Genomic DNA, 15,082 nt, shown 5'->3' on the forward strand with positions numbered 1-15,082 from the left:
CAAGGTCACGCTGAAGGTCAGGACAAATATTTAGAGGACAGGGAACAAAGGGAAAAAAAATTTTTTTTAAAATATATATATATATATTTATATAAAATTTGATTACAGGCAAATAGGACGCGAGACTCGATGGCACCTCTTATACAGGGAAACACGAAAATAATGTGATACCTACATAAGGTTCGGCGTTAACGACGTCAATTATGATAATGAATTGTTATTTGCCCAGGGATGCAGAGCAGTTAAGCTAAAATATAGCTGCGTAGGAGAAGGTTCTAAGGGTGGCATCATGGGAATGGAGGTTGGGTACTTTATGCCCTTACGTAACAAACCGTTCTATACCTGTGACTATTGGTTAAAAAAAAAAAATTGAATTTTTGTAAATTATAAAAATTTATATATATATATATCATAAATAAATATTTTTGCCTCATAGAAAGATTTAGTCATACGTCAAACAAAGAAAATCCAGAAGCTACGATCGCAGTTCAAAAGGTCAAAATAATGTAGCAGTGCGTTTGGGTGATACCGATAGCAATAGTATCAGTAGCGTATACCGATGGCTTTAACGTTGTAAGAGCGAGCATGAAGTATGGTGCAGTATAGCGTGAGGCGCCTGGCTGACCGACGCTAACGCTGGCGCCTAAACGCTAGATCTCGTGCACTTATGTGGCTACGTTATCCGCTTTCCACTCTACAGAGTGTCCATGAATTTTTCATTCTACCGCTAGACCGAGTCGCTGTGGGATTAAACGATAGCCATTGGTCGGGATCCTTTCGTTGGGTACATAAGAATTATTAGGAGACGCATCCTACATTGTTTCTTACGTTTGCACTGTGTATGTTGGGTATGCAGGTACGTACTTACCTATAAAAGTGCCCTAGTCCACTTTCGATTCCAGTCGCCAGCTATGAATCTTTCATTGGACTATAGACCTGTGAAATATCTTAGGTTAAAAGGACTAAACGTTATAAAGTATTATTACTCTCTTTAATACTTTTTCCTGCTCTTCCGCGAACCAGTGACGCGTGTATTTACGTGCATATAACTTTTGGGTATTTATTGCAGTGAGCATATGTGTACATTGTGTGAGAAAATTTTTTAATTTTTCAATCAAGTGATTATGATCTGGATATTGATTTGTTAGTTAATATTTTTGTAATTCGACATGTGGATTTAATTGAGTTGAAAATTTTTTAGGTCATTGAATTTGGTTCGCGGGAAATATTTGAACGTATGCGAAGAGAAGGCGGTTTGGAATTCTCTGTAATGATAAGGGGATGATAATTTCGTGCGTGATGGTCATTAGGGAGCTTAATGATTAATTCTTCATTAATTATACCGTAAGAGCAGTTTATTGGTTATTGACTGATAACGGTTTCTTAGAAGTATTATATCTTTTGTGGGGCACTGTACTCAGTCAGCGGGTAGTTATCGCGTATTGACTTTGGTACTTTGCCCCCGTTTTGATTTACTTGTCTCTTAAGCTGGATTCTAATGCAGCGACACCCTGGCTTTCCTTCGTACGAAATGTAAGTCCGTTTATACGCGATGCATGTAACCCACGCTCAATGCGAAAAACCTGAATCACGCGAGATTCTCGTCCAGCCTTATTATTTCGCAATTTTATTCGCAACACGGCGAAAACTTTCCTGCCGCATTGCTAACTGGGACGATCAGAAGAAAAAAAAACTGCTGACCGAAGGATCAAAGAGGAACATTTTACAGATTTCTGTAATACCGGTACTTTTACAGATTTCTGGTATAATAGTGCAATAGAATATATATATACAAGGACAGCGACAGCGTTAACGACGGACGTTAATTTAGAGCGCACTTAGTATTCCCAGGGCGTCGGGACGCCTGGAAGATCTCAAAGAGGAGTTTTAAGGTAGAAGTACCCGGCACTGCCGTTCGCGATAGCGGTGGCAGCACCGACAGCAAAGACACATCCAACGCGCTAGGATCGTATTAATTATCCTTGATGGGATCCACCGCGCAGAAATCCATCCCGCATGCTAAGCGTCGCGACGCTTCCTCGGTTTATCAAAAGATTTCGGTGGAAGTCGAAGCCCGCAAGGACGCCAATCGCGAGCCGTCTTTTCTTGAGATCATGAATAATTGTGAGGTCGCAAACGCGACGCCAAGGTCTCTAATTAACTTTCACCGCACCCGACGCTCTTTGACGTCGTCCCGACGCCTGCAGGACCCTCGTACGCATAAGACGGCCTTAAGAATATACCCAAAAGGTAACCGGATTCCGCACTCATTTCCATACACGAGATTATCGAAATGAAATTCTCACGAGAAATCAGAACTGGTCGGTATACAATTTCACACCAAATGGACGCGCAGCGTCCCGACGCCTGATCAGACACTGAATATTTATTAGCGGATCCCGCCGATACATCTTTGAGGTACCCATTGGGACGTCCGACGTCTTCTGAGAGACGTTTCCCGAATTGCGTCATACTGTACAGGTACCTGAAAAAAAATTGAATTTTTTTTTTTTTTTTTTTTTTTTTGAAAACATGAATTCATACCCATTACGTTACTCGCAGTTTCTTTTTTTGACTCTCGTGCGTTCATCCTTATTGTATGTTTTTTTTTTGTTCTGTTTGTGCTACCGCTACCGTTCTTGTTAGTCATGTGCGTTTTGTATGCGTTGTGTTGTGCTTGGCTAATCATCGTCGATACGTCACAATGACGCAATTATAGGCCAGATCACGTATCACTAACAACCCTGTCATGTCCGGTAGCCATTTACTATGCTTGATTATCCTCTAACGTGCGGACAAGTGGAATGCGTTCTCCGTTGACTCAGGTACAGGCATACGTATAGGTACCAACATACGAGACAGTCTAGACGCCAAGGCGCCTCTTAAATAAATATCACTAAAGCGGTATAGAAGTTACAAAAAAACAAAAAAAAAAAGAGATTCGTCATTGGATGCTGGAATTCGTAAGAATCGTATATCGACTATTGGGTGTCTATGCGGTTACCATTAGACTGTCTGCGTACGCTTTGCGAGAACGAAGGTCTTTTCGCGAAAGTTCCCGCTACTGTGCGAGACGCGGCGCCTAATAAATAATAGCGTATGATTGTATCGATTGGCATTTTCCTGGAAGCCAGGCAAATTGCTGGCCACCCTTATGCGTTTCCAGGAAAAAGTGCGTTCGAGGGCAACTTACGTACAGTCGTTGCAAAAAGTGCCCTTTTTTACGCGCACTGCATTATCAATATACGTATCATGGGAAAATTAGATCCTTTTATTATTGTTTATGTTGACAGTTTGTTGTTTGATGGTTAATTTTCAAAATTTTTTTTTTCCGAAATTTTTTTTATACGATACTTTTTTTTTATTTTTAACACGGTTCATCAGGTATATTCAAATTTTCTATTTATACGAAAATTCTCGATTTGTCTCTGCGCATTAGGCTACGGTAAATTGATTCTGGAGAACCGCGCTATTACATACCACGAGTTACATATGTACCTACATGGGTAAGTACTTGGCACGGTACTCGACTGAGTCTTTTGATCACCAGCTAAGGTTCCACGAAGTGCCTGGCCATTTTGCAGTCGATAAATCGCAAATCGCAATTGCGAAATTCATATGCCAAACACGTGACGCAAGACTTGCGTAAAATTCGAAAAATATTTATGCCGCTTGATATATTTATTTTTATGTAGTATAGTAATATATATATTGTATGCAATAACAAATCGATTAATATCGAAAATGAATAATCGATCTACATTAAAATGAATTCCAGTTCAATTTCATATACCAACTACCATAGTAACGGGTGACTAGACATTAATTACACATAACAATAATTGTTCACACACGACACGTCACACGTAAATTGATGAGGCTAAACTTGACGTTAATTAAAATTTCTTGTATCCATATTAAAACATGGCATGACAATCAGAAAAATGTTAATTATTGATAACCCAAATTGGTGTAATCGACAAGAACAATGCAGACTCAAAATATTGAATTAATAATTTCACCAGAGTTTGAAATCGGGTCTCGTGAAGGTACTTTGTAAAAAAATTAAAGATTAATTATCAAAAAAGTCAGTTTACGTGAATTCCGAATAAAATCAATTATCCGAGTATAAAAATAATAAAATATTTGCCCCAATCGCCCGACTAATGCATGTTTAATTATAAAACGATTAAATTAATACTTTGGTTTTAATTTCCCAAAAATGTTTATATAACCAAGCAGTACTGTTCGTAGTGCCCGAGACTGCGTGTAGGGTGCGTCCCGACGCCTGAAATATAGCCAAGCGCTTGCGTAAGTCTGTCAGGGAGGAAACACCTGCTTCAGAAATAATGCAGTATACCAACAGTTGTACAGTACAAGTACATTAGTAGAATATACTAGAATATACAGGTAGGACGTACAGCCTGTACTATACGTACATAGAAATTCAGTATATATCCGCCATACGCGTACAGTACGTACAAGGACTATGCATTAGAGTAGGTAAGACAGGTAAGACAGGTAAGCAGTTACGTATAAGGAACCTCGTTCTAACTCAGGCAGATCTACGACCTTCCTGTAACATAGATTCGCGTTTGCCGCATAGCGAGCCTAGAGCAACCTGGCGGCGTGCGGACGAACCTCAAACGGGCCCGCGAAACCGTTCGTGTGCCTATGAGCCACGAAACGCATCCGGACGGTTTCCACGTGGTAATAATTCAGGACTGACAATCTGACAAAGGTAAAGTGAATTCATATCTGTTCCCTAGGATCGACGTAGAGTCTAAAAGGATTTATTGTCACTGAGGGACCTGTGAATAAAAAATAGAAAAAAAGAAGAATTGAAAAGTGGTCAATAAAAAATATAACCTAATACAAAATTACAGTTAACGCTAATTTAATCCTATATTAAAAATACGAATTTGCGAATCCCTGTTGTAAAATTGACCAAGAGTATCTGAAGTCTATTTCTTTAAAATCGCGATAGCAAAGACAAGGTTAAAAACTTTTAGTTTTTCTGAAAAAAAAAAAAAAAAAACTAACTTGGAAGTAAATGGCCGGGTGTTCCGAGAAACATACGTGTTCCATGGCTAGTCCTATACTTCAGTCTTCTTAACCCTCGTCCCTCGTGATGGTCCCCCTAGGTCTGCGAATTGGGCACGTGTCGTCCCACTCCCTCCCCCACCCACCCCCACCCACCTAACGCAATCGTCTAGTCCCACATTTCACTCTCTACTTTCTTTCTCCTTCACTATCTCCTTTCTCTAGTCATTTCTAGCATGAACCATAACACTTTCTCTCTTGTGGTTACTCTCTCTCTCTCTCTCTCTCTCTCCCTCGCGAAGCTAGAAGAACTACGATTCCGTTTCGCCCTCTCGAGCAAAAACGTGACTCTTCCATAGCGAACCCCAGCAAGAGAGCAAAGCCAGGCGGCATCGTCAAGCGGCACCCTATCCCGTCCCGTAGTCTCCTAAAGGCAAGAGGGAATCCCTAGGGACTCTTAGCAGCCAAGGGAATGAGGTCTGAGCACATAATTCAGCTATCTCTGCCGCTGTGCCTGGACGACGTATAAGAGCCACCCGGTACAGGGAGAAGCTTCGTTTTAAGTCCCTTTACATGTAACGGCGAAGCGTCTTGGTCCTGAGGTGGTATAACTCCGGTCTGAGTAGGTACCTACCTTACCTACTAGAAGTCGGTATACGCCGCGTGGAACGATGAAAAATTCAATTGGTACAAGTATGACGAGGAATGACGAGTAAAGTTCGAAGCTACGCCGGTACCAGGACTGAGAAGCACGCAGCCATAAATAAATTTTCGTCCTGCTTCAGTACGAAGGAAGCACGTAAAGCTCCGTGGAGAAAGGTGGCAGTAGGTAAAGAGTTTATCGTCGGACAAGATGAGGTACCAAGAAATAACAGTATTGCCACGATGATCGGCCATGTCTCTTAGAAGTAACTGGCATCCTTTTCTTGACCTCTTCTACTTTTTGGATTCCTCGTACAGGTAAGTCAAAAATTTTTTTTCACTCTCCTCACACCCCACCCCCGTCACTGGCTACTATGGTCCAACCTTTTCTTTTTATTTTCCAGCTTCCGCACTCCTCTGCCACTGCCTTCTCATTTTCTACCAGTTCCCGGCGTCATTTTACATTTTTCGCTTCTCTTTGTATTCCGCTGGTAGGGCGCGTCGGGACAATTTGGTTAGCTCGAGACACTCGGGGCTGCGTTTTTACTCGGGGACACGTGTGTCCCTGCGAACCACCCCTCGCCGGTAGGGGTTGCTGGCGAATCGAGAAATCTGACACTCGTGTGTGCGTTCGTGTATCCCGGAAGTGAAGCTGGCTGCGAGAAAGAATACTTGAAAGAGAATATATATATATATCGCTGTTACAGCTGACAACGTTACCGGAAACACAATTAATCGAAAGACATCGAGAAGATGGAACTAATTCATTTTAACCCCTAGTTCCCATTATCTTCCCCCATAGTTAACAAGCAGAGTTAACATTAATGGACGTTAAGGTACTTCCTGACTTCCGTACCGTCCGTATGCTTACGTACGTTACGACGAATCTACTAGTGGCTTTTGATCATTCCAAGACAAAGGCCTGGTCGGGTAATACAATTTTTCCCTAAAAGACGCAAAGCCCGTAAAGTTTACGTGAAAAATAATACTTAAGGATAATATTGGAAATTTTCGAGAAACTATGAAAATCGTAAAATTTCGTTCAAATAAGATTGACCGTTATATTTAAATTTCCCGCGCACCCGGGCCACGGGTGTTCGTATCCGGCGTTACCTATCAAGACGGAAAAATTTATCGGTTAATATTTGCCGGGGATTTCACTCGGCAAGGTTGGGTTAGATAATTTCGAAAGAATGGAGTCAGTTGGCACATACACGAGACGCATTACAAGACTGTACTCCGATACGTTATACGTCCATGTTGAATTCTTACACAGTTTAATACCCCGCCTAACGGAAACAGGCTGTTAATCTACTTGCGCAATATGGGCACCATGGTGTATTAAATTCAAGTGCACGAGGAAGGTACGTAATACGGACTCGGGAATAGTTTGTAAACCGTACCGAACAGACTGTACGAAAAGTTTGTGAGATTGTTAAGAGAATCGAAGTCCTGATTGAACCAACGAATGACAAACAAATTTACTACGTGTTTAGACAAAGCGTCACAATATATTTCCAGCGTTCTATCGACGGACGCGCATACAAAAATTACTTGACAAACCCGATTAGGTCGATCCGCGTATAGGTTAGGTTCGTCGCGACTACGGCGTCCCCGTAGACGAAAATGACTGATGCCTGGGTAGCGTGACTCCCGTAGTCTCTGCAGTCAACAGCGTGAAATTAAAAGCACGGTCTGTCCCCGCGAGGCCTCCAAGAAAATGCGAGGTGTACGGTTACGGGAAAATAGAAAAGGGCTACGACGTAGACAGGACTCATCGATCTACCTTCACGGAGTCAGCCGTACGGGGAATACATTATCCTCCGTGAAAATAGACTGAAGGTATATCGGCCGTAAGAATGAATACGCACGTATGAATATTACGGTATGAGGTTTATGATATTTCTTTCTAGAAGGTATACATATATATATATACATAGAAAGTGATGAACAAAGTAAAGTTATGTATCCCAGACTTAATCAGCATCCAGGTAAACAATATTCCACACGTGTCCTTACGATAAATAAATCCAGTTATAACTTTCCTTTTTACAAGCTATCCTCTGTCCTGCTTCTCTCTCTCTCTCCCTTTCTCTTTCTGCCATAGCTCTCTCGGCTCTCGTCTCCTTTCTCAAAGTTTCCCTCGTGTGTCTCCCGGTTCCTCTCTACTTCGCTCCTCCGCCGTTCTCTCTGACACATTAGCTAACGGTCGTGCGGCATTTGCATGCGACGGCCATTCCGTGCACGTCCGCGAGCAGACGCCATCTTGCGCCACTTTACTTTGATCTTGCACGGACTAATTTTGAATTTAGGTCCCCGACGCCCTTGCGAAGACAGGAATTCTTTCAGGTAGCTACCACCACCCTTTTGGCTCCTGCGAGAAGAGCCTCGGGTTCGTTCCCAGTCGAATTAATAGCATTGAATTAAACTAGCCAGTGGTGCCAACCTCGTTGGTACGCGACGGAATAAATCTCTTTTTTTTTTTGAACCACAAAAAAGAGGGCAAGACCCATCGTTATTTCTTATCGTTGCAACCCCTAAAGGGGACGGCTGACTAAATCGATGCGACAACATCAGTGCCACATGTGGAGCACGTATACTAGTAATTCCTTTCTTATTTCCTTGGGGTTGCCAATCCACCCCCCGACCTCCCCCCAAATTCCTGGAGCCACGTTAACAAAGTGGCATTACCGAACCCCCCAAAGCACCCCTGTGTCAATTTTGCTAAACAAAATTTAAAGGAGCGAAATATGCTTACGCGACCCCCTTTCGGATAAGCGTCTCCCCGCACGGCCGACGTCTGACGTCGAAATAGACCTAGAGGAGATGCTTTTTCAGGCTTCGACGAGAGAAACTTTCACGAGCTTTTTTGTTTTTTTTTTTCTTTTCGCGAATCTTCACGCTTTCGATTCCTTCCGCGATTCTCCGCGTACCAACCCCAACCTCTAATCCCTATTCCAGCCCTTGCTTGCTTACTTACGTTTCTCTTTTGCTCTTTGTAAATTTTCCGAACCAACCCTTGAGGGGGACTCTCGTTACTACTGCACGTGGAAAATGTTTTACGAAAACCGCGCGAATTTTACGAGTTCCACGAAATTCACGGACCTTTTTTGGGATTGCCAAGTTTTTTTGCTCTCTATCAAAATTTTGAGTCGACGCGATAGACGTTGGTTACGTAATAATTTAGTATAGCGTACTATAGTGTGGTATGTACAGTTGGGAGACACAGGGTATTAGTATGAGATTATTGAGGACTAAGGTGACTGTCCGAAGTTAGCCAGACCATTTGATTTCTACAACAGAGCCAACTTCAAGTTATACAATATATTTGAACAACCCTATATGTGCGATCTGGTAAACGCATCGCGAGGCATTTAATAAAATTGATTTTGACGTTTATAAAAATAAAAATTGTCACTCGATAAAATGTAAAATTCAATATGACATTCGAACTGTGGAAATGGTGAATTTTTTATTAGAGAAATGAAAAATATTTTATTAATTAATTTCGATAGTACTGTTATCCATGAAATAAATTGATGGCGATTCGTTTAAACAAGTTGCTCCTCTCTGGTCTACTTTTTCCTTTTCGTAACTCATTCATTTTTATATTACGCACAACGTGTATACGTGCAAAAGCCCCTAGGGATCTGTACTCGCTTCATATACACGATATCCCATGCACCGGGTGTTCGGGAAGTAATAAAGAGCAGCGACACCCGTCATTACCGATATCCAGACAAACGAGTCGACGGCGTGACTGGGATGTCGACGCCGCCAAAGACTGATGTCCGACGTCAAAGGGAGAATCGAAAACTTATTTAAATAGACGCGAAGGGTCGACGCCGACGCCCGTGAAAAAAAACTTGAACTACCAGCGAAGAAAGTCGAAGGTCGATCGTATACGTGAGCCAATGGGAGCGTATCGAGAAAAAAAAAAGTCACCCCTTTGCAAAGTGTAAAAATATATTACGCGCTTGGTAGCCCACAGCATCCCTGTCAAGTGAGTGACGTCGCGACGCCGGGCGTCCATTCTCATCCCGAGATCGTTATAACAGAAAGTCTGTAATAGCAAAAAGAAAAAACTTTTTTTTCAAAAATATATTTCCATACAATATTCACAGTTAGGCACAACGACGCCAGGCGTCGCGACGTCTGGATACGTTTGCACACGTATTTACGTCACCTGCCATGGAAAACGATTAGATCGGAAACGTCGCGTCAGCCTGGGGTACCTACCCCTTCCAGTCAGCCACCCCCCTCCCGCCCCCACCTTCTTGAAGGGTACCAAAAGAAATGAGATGCTGCCTTTAAAGAATGATAAATGACAGCGTTGACGATGTGCCGGATGAGATTTCCGTGTGCAGGACTTGATGCCTTCCACGCCGTGGGAATATTTTAACGTCGAATCCCTCCTTTCTACCCTTCCTTCCTACCTCCTCCATGCTTGTGGTCCATTCGTTTCCATCCTCCCTTCCTGCATACCCTTACCTTACCACCATTGCGTCGGAGAACCCACATGACTTCTGGCCGTCTCCGTACGACTTTTGAGATTTGCTGGACATAAGGGCGGAACGTGACAGGATCGCGAAAGACGTAAAATCCCGCGTGGATGTTCATTTCTATTTTTATGACTTTTTGTATTTTTAACGTCACACGCACGAGCCCAGAGCATATATTCTCGAAAGAGAGGGGAGTTATTGAAAAACTTTGAAAATCGTTCTGGCTTGCCTGGTTACTATTATTATTTTTTTTTTCATCCCTCCATCAACCCTCCATACCACCCTCGTATCCAGAATCCACTTTTTTTTTATTCGCTTCCGTCATGGACCAATAACCGTATGACGTATTCCATGCACTAAAGTACAGCGATACGGTTGAAACCTGTATTCGATGACTTTGTTATCTTAACTACTAAATTCCATATTGGGTTAACCAACCGACTGAAGTTAGTCCCTATAACTGATTTCCAAAGTTAAGCCAACTTCAGTCGGGAACCCTTCGATCGGTTAACGTTGTATATATGTATATTTGTATGGGAAAAAAGACTGATGGACTTTGTCACCGGCAATTTTCCGCGTTCTCAACGTAACGACAAGTCAAATGACGTCTCGCGGATGCATTACGGTGCCTTACGCGTTAGTTCGTTTCCACTCTGGCCGCACACGTTCCGCGATAAATTATACCGGCGACTAAAGTTAATATAACTTTCGTCATAACGCGCGAGCTTAGTAAGGAGGCATAAAAAGTGGCCCGAAGCATAAAAGCGACCAGGTAGCAAAATACGCGACGGCCAGAACTTTCTTCGACGTGGCTTTTCGTTACGGCCGTAGCGAAGAGCGTCAGTCGAACGTTACACCGCATACGAAAACGCGGTAGGAATTCGTCGTTACGTAGAAACTGAAATTTAAACCTTTGAAAATAATACGTCATGACCTGAAAAATCGTATACGACCGGATCAAACGTATAGATATTATAATTGACGTATACGTCACATGGGAAGGTTAGGTTATGTTCCGGGTGACGTAATGTCTCAAACGGTAAACGTAAGCTGGTTATAGGTTATATGACGGTGTTATGCTACAACAACGAACCCCCATAGACTACAGGCGGTAGACCATACTGCGACCCCACAAGGAACATTATGGCAACCCGATATCTAATACTGCCGCCTGTGGGGATTCAAAGCCGGTCCTAAGTGATACACCTTATTTATTATTATTACGACAGCGGTCCTCTTCCTCCAGGACGAATCCGAGACTCTGACGACCGTCTTTTCCTAACCCTTAAGCAAGAAGTAGGAGACGGGGTGGTTTTCATGAAACAGGATTATCTAATCCGGTACGAAGTACGCGATGCTGTAAGATGTACATTAAAGTGGTACATGAGTTTGTCCGAGAGATGGCGTTGGCGGTGTTGGGTATATATATTCCTCGTTGTTGTATATATATATCTTGAAAAACTCGCTCAAAGGATCCCAGCCACTGATGCTACTCAAAATTAAAAGCTTTTCGGTATTCCCAGCACGAACCAGTTCTTTTACTCCTTGCGACCTTTGATACGACATTCTGCCAAGTTCTTTCGCGGCAACTTTTTTTTTCACCAAAAACTTTTCCCACTCGTTTACTTGCCGTGTCTTACGTGATGGAACCGTCCCGGTAGGTGCTAATGGCACCGAGACTCTTTCGCCATTTGTAATTCCCTCGGTGTAATTTTTCTTATTATCGATTTTATTTACGCGATACAGAGTAAGAAAGATAAAGAATTTTTTTCTTAATTAACTCTCACACACTTTCTAGAAAGATCGAAAGTCGCCAAATTTTATTTGGGATCGAAGGGGGAAAAAAGAAAAAAAAAAAGTATAGCCGACAAGTAAAAATTAGCGAAAGGAACACCCAATGGAAAAGCCCGTGGCATCGGTCAGAGATTCAGGAGCACTATCACTGGGTGGTTTCGGTCCTCAGCATCCAGTATGGACCCGGTTGCCAAACGCATAAATCAGCTCCTGAAAAGAGTTCGGTGTTTCTTCGTGTTTCGCCAAGGGAGTTTTATTATTTTCTTCCACTCTCCCCCCCCCCCCCCCCCCCCCCCCCCCCCCCCCCCCCCCCCCCCCCCCCCCCCCCCCCCCCCCCCCCCCCCCCCCCCCCCCCCCCCCCCCCCCCCCCCCCCCCCCCCCCCCCCCCCCCCCCCCCCCCCCCCCCCCCCCCCCCCCCCCCCCCCCCCCCCCCCCCCCCCCCCCCCCCCCCCCCCCCCCCCCCCTCCATCCCCACCCCAATCCCCTATACCTAAGTCTCTCGCTCTCGTCCTACCCCTCCGGAATCTCCAGTACCACTCGTCCGGTCTTGCTGCTCCTTTTGCACCGAGAGAAAGCTTATTGGTACGAGGCTTGTGCCTCTGGCAAATTAAATGGAAGTGATTTATTCTGGTCTCCCATCGAACCCAGTACCGTAACCTTACCCGTCCACCAGCGCCTATAGTAAAGCTAACCCGAGGATCCTAAGATGAATTAAATAAAAAAAAATTTTTTTTTTCAAAAACCTCAACTCTCGACCCACGTAAAATCCACCTATGACTCTAACCCGGGCTGGGAGCCCCATACTTATGCATACAAAATATCTTAATACGTTCCAACAACCATAAAGAATAATGATGAGAAAAACTTTCTAACCCGGTACATATATTTCGCTAGATGACGACGCTCCTCAGGACGGGGTTCACCCTTGCAACGTGCCGGGCCTTCCGGAGCGACCCCTTGATAGATGCATTAACCGGTGGTAGACCGTAAGGGATTTCGCGCGTGACAGAGGGTTCGTCATAAAGGTGACGATTCTCAATGCGCGCGAGAACCTAAGGTCGGGGGGTCCTGAGATGAGCGAGATGAGCGCGACAGATAAAATCTCCTGTCAGATGAGAGTCCATCGAATAAAGATGCAAATGTCTGGCAGCTCCATTCACCTCGACAACCACCAGTAGAAGCGACCGTCCTCGTCACCAGCGCCGGTAAGAAGGACGAGAGGTCGCAGGGTCGAGGATGCTGGGAAGTCGTATCTGTGAAAAGGTACAGGACCAATGTAGACAGTGGAAAGAGCTCGTGGATGTCAGACGCGTAAAGCATCTGCTCGGGAGTAGAGAAGCACGTCCGTCACGTGGTATATGGACCCACTAAAATATGCATATCTCTCCTTCAACCCTGCCACCCCCTTTCACCCCCTTCGATCTTGGGTCATTGAGATGCACCGAGAATCCTAATGGCGTCTACCGAGTGCTTACTAATATTGCGTCGACTGCAATGCTCTTTGCTTTTTTTTTTTTTTTTTTCTTATTATTCCCTCGTCTTGTTCGCAGCATCCTTTCTTTTTATTCTATTATTCTCCTCCACTTCTCTCTTTTTTTTATCGCACTTATACCCGTACAACTTTCCATGGCAGATCTATCGTCCGCTATCGTAAGGGGGACGCGGGTTGGAGGTCGAGAAAAGTGCCGAGGTCAAAGTTCGAGCTGTTCAGGAAATCGTTTAATTGACCTTTTATAAAATCAGACTAATCTATTATTTATGTCTTTTTTATCGTCCTATGTCTTTTTATAAGTATCTCAGATAAGGTGAGATTTATAGAAAAATTTTTCCCATCGATCTCCAACGATCCAAAGTCCAATCGATCGATTTAATTATCCATTGATCGACTTCCTTCTTGACTCGATTAGTCGATTCAACCGGATATATATTCTCTATTTCCATTTGGTCATTCAGTTCTCGTTCGCGCATCCTGATGATCGCCTTGGGAATCCAAGCTGCACCGGTATACTATACGGCTTCGAGGACACTGTTAATTAACAAAGTATCGTATAATTACATATGGATATAATTTTTGTATATATGTATATACTCACTTCCGATACCGCACGTGGCATATGGCTTGTGATGACAGGTATTACTGTGCAATGACCAGGATGTCAAAAAAATCCTTTCTGGAAGTTCAAGATCTTCTGGGAACTGAATGAAGGTGAGGTTATAAATGAATAAAAAATTTATCCGGTATAACGGGACGTCGCGACGCCCGTGACGCGTAATCACTGTTCTTATTGGCAAAGTCAATCGGACTAGTGGATGATCATTGTTTTGACAGCTTTTACCGAAAGAAGTAGGTACTGTCGGTCAATTGAGTTATTATGTAATAATTTGATACAGTGTATGCTTTTGGGTAATTTTGTATTATCTGTTAGTGTTATCGACCTAACCTAACCTAACCTTGACCAATAGAAGATGCTTGTTTCCACGATTCGTGGCGCAGTAGACTTTCGCCCTCGGGCACGACGCCACGTGGTTCATCGTCAACCGGATTAACTTCACCAGCTGGCTCTGAAATCAAACGGCACTCAGTGGTAGAATCCATTTGGAGATTTCTACGGGAAGTCTGTGCCAGGAACGGCGAAGCCAGGAGCAATGGAAATCTGGGGTTAGTGTATTGGAGAAAAAGAGGAAAAAAAAAGTCAAAGGAGGACGAATACAAAAAAATTACCATTATCTGACGTAAAATGACGTAATCGAAAATTTTGTTTGTATATATCCCCTTATTGATTTTTTTCAATCACTATGACAATACCTAAAACAATCGAAGGATATTTCCAAACTTTTGGAAATGACTGTAGGCCGTTGAAACGGTGCGTAAAAATAATTGAAAATTATTAATTTTGTGATATAATGTAATTATATTTTTTTAACGACCTAAGGTCGTCCATTAATGAATTTTAGGTAAAATTCATAATTTTATCAAAATTTTTATTCGGTTGTATATGCAGTAGAATAAGAATCCGAAGAATCGATGAAAAAGAGGCTATCCTATTATTTAGACTCTCCGTACTGTCAATTGCTCTCTCTTCAATTGCGCCCAATAGGCG

The sequence above is a fragment of the Cephus cinctus genome, unplaced genomic scaffold, assembly GCF_000341935.2.
Source record: "Cephus cinctus unplaced genomic scaffold, Ccin1 Ccin1_scaffold0169, whole genome shotgun sequence".
NCBI lineage: Eukaryota > Metazoa > Arthropoda > Insecta > Hymenoptera > Cephidae > Cephus > Cephus cinctus.